At 40.4% G+C, this 5,814-nt stretch overlaps 1 pseudogene across 1 annotated transcript; it reads left to right on the top strand.

Moving 5' to 3' along the window:
* The first annotated feature begins 408 nt into the window (after positions 1 to 408).
* On the top strand, positions 409 to 1,084 carry LOC116273458 (annotated as a pseudogene). Its single transcript, XR_004181786.1, has one exon. The product of XR_004181786.1 is annotated as a 40S ribosomal protein S8 pseudogene (transcript).
* Positions 1,085 to 5,814: the final 4,730 nt, after the last annotated feature.

Here is a 5,814-nt window from a genome sequence, read left to right as displayed (position 1 = left end):
AAATCTTAAGAAATTATTGATTCTTAAAGCCAGGTATACATATAATTTTATTTTTAAAATGATACTATTTTCTAAAAGCTAAAGGGAAATTAAAATAGGAAAGAAACAAGAAAGGCAGGAGAGAGGTTAATGCATGTTGTCAAAACTTGTGCATCTGCTAGAGATGGGCCAACAATTTGACCATGACTAATAATGTACTTTCTGATAAAACTTTTAGGCAAAAACTTATTATCAAAGAAATAGAAATCTTGGTTGTGCGTGTTGGCTCATGCCTGTAATCCCAGCACTTTTGGAGGCCAATGAGGGCAGATCACTTGAGGTCAGGAGTTCGAGAACAGCCTGGCCAACATAGTGAAACTCTCTCTCTAATAAAATACAAAAATTGCTCTTTCCAGCCAGCGCCAAGTGATGGGTATCTCTCGGGACAACTGGCACAAGCGCGGTAAAACCGGGGGCAGGAGAAAGCCCTAACACAAGAAGCGGAAGTATGAGTTGGGGCGCCTGGCTGCCAACACCAAGATTGGCCCCCGCTGCATCCACACAGTCCGTGTGCAGGGAGGTAACAAGAAATACCGTGACCTGAGGCTGGATGTAGGGAATTTCTCCTGGGGCTCAGAGTGTTGTACTCGTAAAACAAGGATCATCGATGTTGTCTACAATGCATCTAATAATGAGCTGGTCCGTACCAAGACCCTGGTGAAGAACTGCATCGTGCTCATCGACAGCACACGGTACCGACAGTGGTACGAGTCCCACTACGCGCTGCCCCTGGGCCGCAAGAAGGGAGCCAAGCTGACTCCTGAGGAAGAAGAGATTTTAAACAAAAAACTATCTACAAAAATTCAGAAGAAATATGATGAAAGGAAAAAGAATACCAAAATCAGCAGTCTCCTGGAGGAGCAGTTCCAGTAGGGCAAGCTTCTTGCGTGCATTGCTTCCAGGCCGGGACAGTGTGGCCCAGCAGATGGCTATGTGCTATAGGGCAAAGAGTTGGAGTTCTATCTTAGGAAAATCAAGGCCCAAAAAGGCAAATAAATCGTTTTGTCTTCACCCGTGTAATAAAGGTGTTTATTGTTCTGTTCCCACAAAAAAAAAAAAAAAAAAAAAAAAAAAAAAACGAAAATTAGCCAGACATGGTGGCTCATGACTATAATCCACACCACTCTGGAGCCTGAGGTGGGAGGATTGCTTGAGCCCAAAAGGCGGAGGTTGCAGTGAGCCAAGATTGCAACACTCTACTCCTGTCTGGGTGACAGAGTCAGACCCTGTCTGGAAAAAAAAGAAAAGAAATATAAATTTCTATGATTGCAATTAGCACCTTGTGTCTAATAATGTGTTCTCATTTGAAATTGTTTATTGACAAACCACTGGTAGAGTTTCCAGAAGTGGTAGGTCTCCAGGGAAGGCTTACCTAAAACAATTTCTTCCCCTAAATGCATCAGGACCACAAGTGACATTTTTTCCAAGATGAAAAATTATGTTTAATGGCCCATGTACGTTGTAAGACAATTATTTCTGACATGGAAAACAACAAGAAAGTCATGTGGAGAAGCAAAGAAACCATATGCTCAGGAATTAGGAGAACTGAACTTTGGATTTTTCTAGAGTTTGGATGTTTGACCCCTTCAAACCTCATATTGAAACTTGATCCCCAATGTTGGAGGTGGATCCTAATGGGAGGTGTTTAGGTCATGGGGGTGAAACACTCGTGTGTTGACACCCTCCCTTGGGGGTGAGTGAGTTTTTTCTCTATTAGCTCCCCCAGAGCTGGTTGTTAAAAAGAGCCTGGCACCTCTCCTCTCTCTTGCTTCTTCTCTTGTCATGTGACCTCTGTGATCTTTTCTTACATGGGCGCCCCTTCACCTTCTACCAAGAGTGGAAGCAGACTGAGGCCCTCAACAGAAGCAGATGTCAGTGCCATGCTTCTTGTATAGCCTGCAGAACTGTAAGCCAAATAAACCTCTTTTCTTTGTGAACTGCCCTGCCCCAGATATTCCTTTATAGCAACATTATATGGACTAAAACAGATCTGTATTGTCCAAAACACTAGTCATTTGTCACATGTGGTTACTGAGTATCTACAATGCTGTTAGTCTAAATTAAAATGTGCTGTAAACATGAAATATACAAAGGATTACTAGAAAATTGAAAATCACATCTGTAGTTTGTATTATATTTCTGTTGGACAAATACTGCTTGTTCTGAGTTCTGTCATTAGTGGTTGCATGGTAGTGATATGCATATGAGCCATTTAACTTTATTGGGCCTTGATTTTCTTAAGTAGAAAATTGGTTGGGGGGGGGCAGTTAGATAGATGGCCTCCAAAGCCCCTTTTCATTCAGAAATGTTACAAAGAATCCTAAGGTGTGACACAAATTAATGACTTGAAAAGCCAGCAGATTGTTCCTTCGAATATCTCACCTCCACCATGGTGAGCTTCCCTCCCTGCCCCTGTCAACCCTAGTCAGACATCTTTACCAAATGCTGTTCTCACCAGTCACTACTCTATATCCTGTGCTGAATGCTTTACAAGTATTTTATTATGGGCCGGGCGCGGTGGCTCACACCTGTAATCCCAGCACTTTGGGAGGCCAAGACGGGCGGATCACGAGGTCAGGAGATCGAGATCATCCTAGCTAACACGGTGAAACCCCGTCTCTAAAAAATACAAAAAGCTAGCCGGGCGAGGTGGCGGGCGCCTGTAGTCCCAGCTGCTCGGGAGGCTGAGGCAGGAGAATGGCGTGAACCCGGGAGGCGGAGCTTGCAGTGAGCTGAGATCCGGCCACTGCACTCCAGCCCGGGTGACAGAGAGAGACTCCGTCTCAAAAAAAACAAACAAAAAAAACAAGTATTTTATTACGTACTTATCCCTGCGCTATGAAATCAGTAGTATTACACTGTTTCACAGATGAGGAAACTGAAACCTGAAAATGTTAGCTGACTTTGAAAGGCTTCAGAGCCAGGATTTGGAGGAGTCAGGATCCATATTCCTCTGAATCCAAAACCTGAGCTCCTTATCAGTGTGCTCTGCTTTTCTTTACAGAAGCCAAATTGGTTTTCCTCTGGAACCTAAACTATATTACCAACTTTTTGAGTCAGTACAACTCTTTTGTCTTGTTTTTCATCTCTGGATCCTCAGCACATAAAAAGGATGATTAATAAGCAGTACAGTATGATTAATACAGGATGATTAATAAATAGGACCATAATATTATGAATTTCTGTGTCAGTTGGTTTAAAATTAAGATGACATTTAAGGTATGCCTGTAAAATAATGTGACACTGTTGGGTTTTTAAGAATATATATACATATCAGCCATATCTAGAATGCAGTACATAAATGACCATCATCTACTTCAGAGGAGAAACTTTGAACAGTTATTTCAACATTGTTTTCTTAGTGTTTTTTAATCCTCTTTATAAATTGTCTTCCGAGCCAAGAACACATTTTCTTTGAACGTCTGAGACACAAATTTCATCTCTTCTTTCATGTATTGTTTATGTGAGGCCAAAGAAAAAGATGTCAAAAGTACTTAAGAGCCAAGTTGGAGAGTCTCCTAACAGACTACAGTGAGCCAAATTTGAGGAGCAAAAAAATAATAATAATAGTATCTGATTAAAATATAGCAGATATTTTTAAAAATATTTTTAAAAACCCATTGGTCATCACCAGAATTTGCTGGGTCATCAAGCCATTACTATAAAAAACAACAAATATATGGAATGTATTGAGCATTTAATTCCACTTTTCTGCATAAGTTATATTTCAGTATAACCAACTGTTGCTGAGGAAAAGGTCTTGTATGCAGAACATTTCTAGCAAATAAATGCAAAAGGAATGATAAAATAAAATCACCATTTGCAATCCCTAATAAAATAATGGGTCAAGGCAATAATCATCATAGATGCTAAAACCATCAGGTAAAATTTGATGAGAAACGTTAAAAAGAAGAAATCATGCTGACTGCATTTGAAAGTGGAATATCCAAAATTATGTTTCACCTCATGTGATGCAATAAAAAGTACAAAGCATTTGTTTTTTAAAAAAAGAAAGAAAGCTGAGTTTAATCAAGGCTTCAGAATTCTAACTTCCCATTTACAAGATGTATAAAGGCTAGAAAAAAGTTAAACAACACAACACTAGAAGAAACCAATCAGTCATATCTAGGACGCAGCGCATCCTGAAGGACAATAAGCTTGGTGTATTCAATAGATGATGTTCTTTAACAAAAATTTTAAATGGGTGAGAGTGGCATCAGCAAGACGGCAGAAAGGAGTTCTCTGGCTCCACTCCCTCCTCCACAGATGCCCAACTTGCAACTATCCAAGGGCAAAAATACCTTTATGAATATCCCAGAACTCCAGAGTGAAGCAGAGACATCCCCTTCAACTGCACAACTGAGAAAACCCAAGATAAAAGGTCCTCCCCAGGTCAGGAGGCAACTATAGGTTAGCAGTTACCTGCAGAAGGAGCATCTGGTCCCTCTGAACCCCAGCAGCTAAGAGATGATCCAACTAAGACCAGGACAGGCGGCAACTGCAGGTTAGTGAGTACCCACCTGACCCTGCCCAACTTCAAATGCAAGTCTCAGTGCTCTGCTAAAGCCTGACCTAGGCCAGGAGGCAAGCCTACATATACATATATCTGTGGAGCATAGCCTCTGGCCCTACCCAACTCATGTGGCCAAGCAGCAACCTCAGAGGCCTCATCCAGCCTGGGAACCCAGCATCCAAACCCGCCCAACTAGATTCAAAACAACAGTACTGTCCAACCAGGGAAGAAACCTGTAATCCTGCCTGACCAAAGATGATTGCAAAACTCTGCCTGATGGCAGCATCCATCCAGTGGTCTCACCAGACCATGGAGCACAGCCAGCACTACCCATTTGACCACAGAGAGCAGGAAGCCACCTAGCCCATCTAGAGAGCCTGATACCAAAACCTGCCTTTCCCAGGTTTGCTACCAGCTCGCCCATCCAGGATTCTAGGCCAGACTAAATAGTAAAGATCTACCACCATCAAAGCATGCCTGCAAAGGCTGGAAAAAGTAGCTATCTCCTCAAATGTATAGGCATCAATGTAAGAACACAAAGATTATTATAAATCAAGGAAATATGATACCACCAAAAGAAACTAATAAACTTCAATAATTGACCCAGAAGAAAAGAAAAGCTATATAATGATTGACAAAGAATTTAGAATAATCCTTTTAAAGTTCAGGGAACTCCTAAAAATATTAATAGAAAACTAAATGAAATTTGGAAAACTCAATGCATAAAAAATGAGTCTGACAAAGAAATATAACAAAAAATAGAAAACCTAGAGATAAAAAATACAATAACTAAATGGAAAATTTTCCATAGAAACCTTCAACAGCAGAGTGATCAAATAGAAGAAACAATGAGTGAGCTAAAAAATAGGACATCTGAAATTATTCAACTAGAATAGCAAAAAGAAAAAAGAATGAAAAAAATAAAGAGGGCCCATGGTAATCATGAGACACCATTAAGGGAACTCACTTTCATATAATAGAAATTGAGGAGAAGAAGACAGAGAGAAAAAAAACCTACAAACCATATTTAAGTACATAATGGCTGAAATTTTCCCAAATCTGGGGCAAGACAGCAACATCCAGGTACAGGGAGCTCAGATCACCAACCAAATTCAAACCTAAGAGGAGTTCACCACAGCACGTTGTAATCAAATTTTTAAAAATTTAAGATAAAGAATACAGAAAGCAGCAAAAGATAAGAAGCATATCATATTCAAAAAGGTCTAATACACCTTTCAGCAGATTTCTCAGCAAAAACTTTG

The sequence above is a fragment of the Papio anubis genome, unplaced genomic scaffold, assembly GCF_008728515.1.
Source record: "Papio anubis isolate 15944 unplaced genomic scaffold, Panubis1.0 scaffold714, whole genome shotgun sequence".
NCBI classification, from domain to species: domain Eukaryota; kingdom Metazoa; phylum Chordata; class Mammalia; order Primates; family Cercopithecidae; genus Papio; species Papio anubis.
This window is presented reverse-complemented; position numbering and strand designations above follow the sequence as displayed.